Source organism: Kryptolebias marmoratus, linkage group LG21 (genome assembly GCF_001649575.2).
Source record: "Kryptolebias marmoratus isolate JLee-2015 linkage group LG21, ASM164957v2, whole genome shotgun sequence".
Classification (NCBI taxonomy): Eukaryota; Metazoa; Chordata; class Actinopteri; order Cyprinodontiformes; family Rivulidae; genus Kryptolebias; species Kryptolebias marmoratus.
The window spans coordinates 3,190,625-3,196,624 of NC_051450.1; the positions used below are offsets into that span (position 1 = coordinate 3,190,625).

The 6,000-nt window shown below is 36.0% G+C and overlaps 1 long non-coding RNA gene across 1 annotated transcript; it reads right to left on the reverse strand.

Annotated features, from left to right (window-relative positions):
- Window positions 1-3,858: 3,858 nt before the first annotated feature.
- Window positions 3,859-5,993, reverse strand: LOC108247132. Its single transcript, XR_001809066.3, has 3 exons — window positions 5,866-5,993; window positions 5,596-5,652; window positions 3,859-5,275 (listed from the first exon to the last, which is right to left on the reverse strand). It is a non-coding gene; the product is annotated as an uncharacterized LOC108247132 (long non-coding RNA).
- Window positions 5,994-6,000: the final 7 nt, after the last annotated feature.

Sequence of the window (6,000 nt, forward strand, 5' to 3'; positions counted from 1 at the left end):
TGACCAGGTTTTAAAGACTGGGGATAACCAGGTGAGTGGGAACAGGTGGAATGATTACTGAGTAGGGACAGGTGAAGATGGGTGTGTCTGACAGAGAAGTGAATGACTGGGGGAGAGTGAAAATGAACATGAACATGAGACAAAAACGAAAAGTACAACCAAACAAAACAAAAACCAAAGAACTAAAATCAAAATAAAACAAAAACAAAACCTAGAAAAAAGCCAAATCACCACAGGCATGTTGGTCATGAGCTTGTTCTACAGCTGGCCTTAGTCTCACATTTCATCTTTATAAACTCACTTTTCTGAAAAGTAGATGTGACTTCTGTGTGCGTTCTGGAAGTGAGAGCAGTGTGGTTTGGAGTAAAGGTCTAAAATTTATGATGCAATGCAGCTTATGAAACAGAACTTTGTGTTCAGTGTGCCATTGTTTTCTGACTTTGTGTGAAATGTGGTCATTCAACAACTGAAGAAAATTTTGTAAAGATTAAATACATGCATCTTGCTTTTTTAAACACAACAAAAGTTGAATTTTTGGAGAGTACTCATAGTAAACAACACTGTAAATGTACAGCAATGTACATATAAGTTACTATGTTCCCACAACTGATATAAAACAAGAAATAATATTATTTAACAGGACATCCTGTTTTTTAATTCACTAAATTAAACTTGTGATGTACAAAAGCTTAATTTTCTGCCAAGAAACACTTTGGGACCCGGTAATTCAGCCAAACACAGGAGAGAATAGTAGTTTTATTAAACCACTGGGAGAATGCAACACTCAGTAACAGGAACGCTGACAGCAGCTCTGCGGAGAGAGAGGGGAGTTTGGTGAACCAAACGCAACACAGGAAGTTTGATCTTGTGATGGTGGAGGTACTAACCTGGGATACAGTGAAACGGAGGATGAAGAGGGTCAATGGAAGAGTGAAGACCGCGAGGAGTACCAGAGCGGGGGCTTGGCTTGGCGTTCTCGCCAGGTTGGTCACAGGAGGAAAACCAAACTCGGGGTCGGACAGGCGATGGTCGTTACCGGGAGGGCAAAGAGCGAAAGACAAATCTGAAGGGGCAGGCGAAAGGTCCAGGTCCGTGAAACAGGCAAGGGTCGTGGTTCAGATATCCGTTATCTAGCAAAGGTCTGACAAGAGCAAGGCGCAGGGGGAATCCAAGAAACAAGGTCAGGCAGAGAATGCTGGAAAACTACTTGCATAACTGCGTTCAATAATCTGGCACTGAAGAAGAGGAGGAGCATATAAAGGGTGTGGCCCAGGTGTGGGAGAGGTACAGGTAATCAGGAAGGAGTCACAGGTGAGCTGAATGAGACTTGATTAGTGGCATGGCAAGACAGACCATGATGAAATCAGACATGATCCTTACATTTTCATCTAAATTAATCTGAACTCAGAAACTTGCACAGTAGAGAAAATATTTTTTAACTTAACCTGTACTTACCTTTTTTTGACATAACACTCATATTTCTATTATAACTTTTATATTTTTTTTGTTTGCTTCACACATTGAAAGCACTTTGTGACAACATGATACATAATTATTTCAACCATGGTTAGGTTTACTTTTCTTCCAATTGAACTAAATAAAAACAGAACTTTTTATGTTTAGTGCTTTCATTTAATTCAAAGTTTTAGGACTTTTTACACTGTATTGTTTGATGTGTGTTGATGGGAAAAACTTTTTTTTTTCATTGTATTTTGAACATCAGTGAAAACTGATATTAAACTTACAATTATATTTTATGATAGGTCATTGAAGATCATAATATATAACTTATCCATCCATACCCTGGGACACAAACTCCTCTTTTATATTTGTGAATCTGGACATCAAAATAAATATATTGTTGCATTTTGTAAAACTGAAGGAACAAACAAAAATTGTTTATTTTTTTACCAAGACTGAACAAAAAAATCTATATTTGCTTGGTGTCAGTTTTGATTACACGGTTATTTACATGGATTTTTGTGGTTATTTGCAAGTGCAAGTAGCTGCAAAAACACTAAACTGGGAGATACAGTTCAAGGTTGAATATTTTTGATCAGTTGCTGGGTTTAGACCACATGACAGATGTAATTTATATCTTAAGTCCAGAAAAAAGTACATTAGCCTCCTATTTGCCACAAATAAAAAAGTTGGAAATAACTTCTCATGTTATTTTATGTATCTACTGCACAGGTTTCTGGTCTAAATTTCTGACTCACAAAAGTCATGTAACGACATCTAATGTGAGACATTTTCTTAGCAGTATTTGTGTTTATTACTTTCTTAATCCTTCTATGTAATTTCTTTGAATTACTACCCATGTGACAGATATTGATCTGATGAAGCAGCTGGTTGGCAACCAGACCGGGCGGGCTAGTTTGTAATTATTAGTTTAAGGCCCCTGACAGCCGTGTTCTGCCATCTCCTCTTGGCAGCTCGGGTCACAGGAACCATAAAACATGATTAAGTGAAAGAGCTGTAGTTGTAAAGCTCCTTTCAGCCACTCAGGAATGAAAAATGACAATGAAATCAGTCGCAGCATGGGAACATAGCTGGGTTCTCAGTAATGATTAAACCACTGGTTTGGATAACCCATGGCAGGCAGATAAACAAAGTATGAAAACTGAGTAGGCAGAATCGTATGTGCTGTGTTTGTTTATTTCGCATAATAAGCTTAGCAAAGAAATAGGGTAAGTAGCATGCAACTGAATAAGACAATTATCTACACTGTTGTACTGCATTGGAAAAACAATTTGTTTCCCTCTGAACTATCGTAGCACAAGTCATGTGACATTGTCCTACTTACCTTAATACATCAAGTAATTACCACAAAGAAGGAATGATCTGTCTGTATTTTAAAAAAAGTTTATTTTTGTTCATGATTTAAAAGTCTCTTGTAGTGGTGACAAACTATTTTGTTATCTTAGAATGAAGGCAGTCTTGTTGGCAGATGGTTAGCGGTAGCTTCATACTCAGTCAAGAGAAATTAAAGTTACTGGGAAAGTACTGTATATCTTCCCAACTACTTCTAGACAAGAGCAGAAGTCAGCTTCTTTACCAAAATATCAGTGATTTATTTTTATATGCATCATTATTTTGGTTTTTATCAAGCTAACTACTCATTAAATAAAAAGAGGAATCACTTCTATGAACCTGATCTTGTTTAGGTTTCTTTGTGTTTCGTTAAACACAACATGCTCAGTCACACCTGTTTAACATTCAGATAAGGACTGTTTTTTATATTTACAGTCCGAATGCATTTACTGAATGTTCCATTAACTTCAGAGGTCACAACTCTGATATGAGAATGATGTCAAACCACCAGCTGCAAGTCGGGAAATCAGTGAAATTTGCCAACTCTTTTGCTCAGTAATGAGGCTAATTGTTATTTGCAAAATAAGCTGATAATGCACTTTTCTACATTGAAATCGTGTAGCTACATGTTTCCTAAGCATTTATACTGTTTATAACCTGTAAGCTGTTTAGAGTTTAGAGGTTGTTCATGTTAATTATTCTAACTTGAATCTTGGAATCTTCCAGTTTATTGAGATGGAAAAATACACACAAAACCAAAGTTCATCCATTTTCCACAGGGATGCCTGAAAGACAGAGGTGGAAAGAGTACCAATGTACCAATGTACTCAAGTAAAAGTACAGTTACCCTCTCAAACTCTCACTAAAGTACGAATAAAGTCACTTGTAATAAAATCCACTCGAGCAGAAGTACAAAGTAAGTCACTAAAGTAAAAATTTACTTCATGGAAAGGTTATTTAGTTCCTTTTTTCCAGCAGGAGGGTGTCCTTCTTGCAGTGTACAAAAGACAAGAGTTTTCTTTTTTTCTCAAACAAGTTCCTAAGTTAAATAAAAAGCCTCACAATTTAATATGCAATTACTAAATACAACATGTCAACACATGATATTTAAAATGCTTAGACAGAATAAATTGTCATTTCAGTTCAGACCATCTCATGGTGCTCAACTTGTTCAACAACAAAACCACAAAGCAGCTGGTAGAAAAACTTCCAAATTACCTGCCCTGCTCTGGACTTTGATTAAACTTCATTCTTGTGGCTACAATAATACATTTCTTGCTCACAAAAATATAAGAATAAATAAACATGACTTTTAAAACAGTGGAAGGTTTGAATAAACTGTATGTCATACTTCCATTAAAAAGGTCAGGTTTTATAAATTAATTTTCATGAGGTTCTGATGCCTGGTCAGTGGATTACCAGAGGGTCGAACTACAAGGTAAGGTTAACACTTTAACTACTATGATGAGCTGAAATTACACAGTCATTTTAAAAGTCAGCCAATTCTCTGCATTTAGACACTGATCAAATGTTGCTGTTTAAATATTCAAATTTAACCACAACACAATAATTATTCAGAGATGATATTTTATTTTATAATGTAATCTATAAATTGTCATTTATAGATTGTAATTTTAGGTAAAATCATTCCATTTGACTTGATCGAATCTTTTAAAATAACTCACAAAACTTTCTGCAAGTCTGAGAAATGGGATTAAAAACTTAAATTCACTCCCACTTTGCACCAGAAGCTGCAGTAAAACTTCAGAAAAAATGTGTCTTGAACCAAATCTTATCAGAACCATAATTTAAACTGATCATCCATTCATTCATTTTCTGTACCTGCTTCTCCTTTCCGGGTTGTAGGAGCTGCTGCCTATCTTCAGCAGCCACTGTGAGAGAGGCGGTGGACACCCTGGATAAGCTTGCATCCCCTCTTTAAAATAACTGAACTATCACTTTAATATTCAGACAACTGCTGATTCAATGTGACTGTTGTTAAAAAATATTCTTACTCAAACATTAATGGCAGGTAATGTTACTTTCAACATAAATAAAATAACATTAAACCACTGCATTAATGTTACTGATCAGTTTATTATTATTATTCATCAGATTGTATGTTTTAATTAGTCTAGGTCCTGTCCACCTTTTGATTGTCTGACATGTTTTCAGACGGGAGTTTGGAGAGTTAATGATGCTCTCTGTTTATTAACACGTCATGCTAAAGAGTTAGCATAATTATTAAGTACACAGCAAATTCAAAAGTGTTAAATGTTTTGGTGTTAGTGTGGCCTATATGGTTCTGGTGGCTTCTACTAGTGTGGCAATGAATAACAAGGAGCTGCTCAAGTTGGCATCAGCTGTTTCTTATTTCTCCATCTGCATTTCACAGAACGGGCATGGAAGTAAGGTCAGTCTCTGGCATAAAACAAGCTCCTCGTCGGTGATCCTCATGGCTCTGAGGATTACCCATAATAACGTAACCACAATAAAATAATTTCAAATTACAGTGATCGCATAGTGGATTTCGTTTTACAGTAAAAGAACAACCAATAAGTGTCTTTCAGAGTAAATAAAGTAACTAATTAAAATGTTCTGAAAAATAAAATAAAATGCTGACATTTTATTTACTGGATGCCATTTTTATGTTTTAGTTTATATAACCTTGCATTTTAGAACAATGCAGAACATAAATGAACCACATCATTATATAAAACTGTTAAAATAAAACTCAGTCTCATGTTAACCATCTGCTACAGGAGAATTGGTAAAACATACCTGCATTTCACAGAACGGGCATGGAAGTAAGGTCAGTCTCTGGCATAAAACAAGCTCCTGCAAGAAGGAGCCATAGTGTTACCACGTGGGAAATTCCCACTACACTTTCCCTCGAACTAGACATTCTCAACACGACAAAAACAACATAATAACAGAACTAGCGTGACCCAGACCGAACATATTTTAACAATATGCAAAAACGAAAATCACAAACACACTTCACAAAATGCATAACTAATATTTCTTTATCACATGGCAGAGACACGTTACCTCGTCGGTGATCCTCATGGCTCTGAGGATTACCCATAATACCCCGCTCTTCCTAGGTGAAGGCAATATAACTTTTTACCAGCAGATGGTGCATTTTAGCAGGATTTAACCTGAACCATTTTAACTATGTTACAC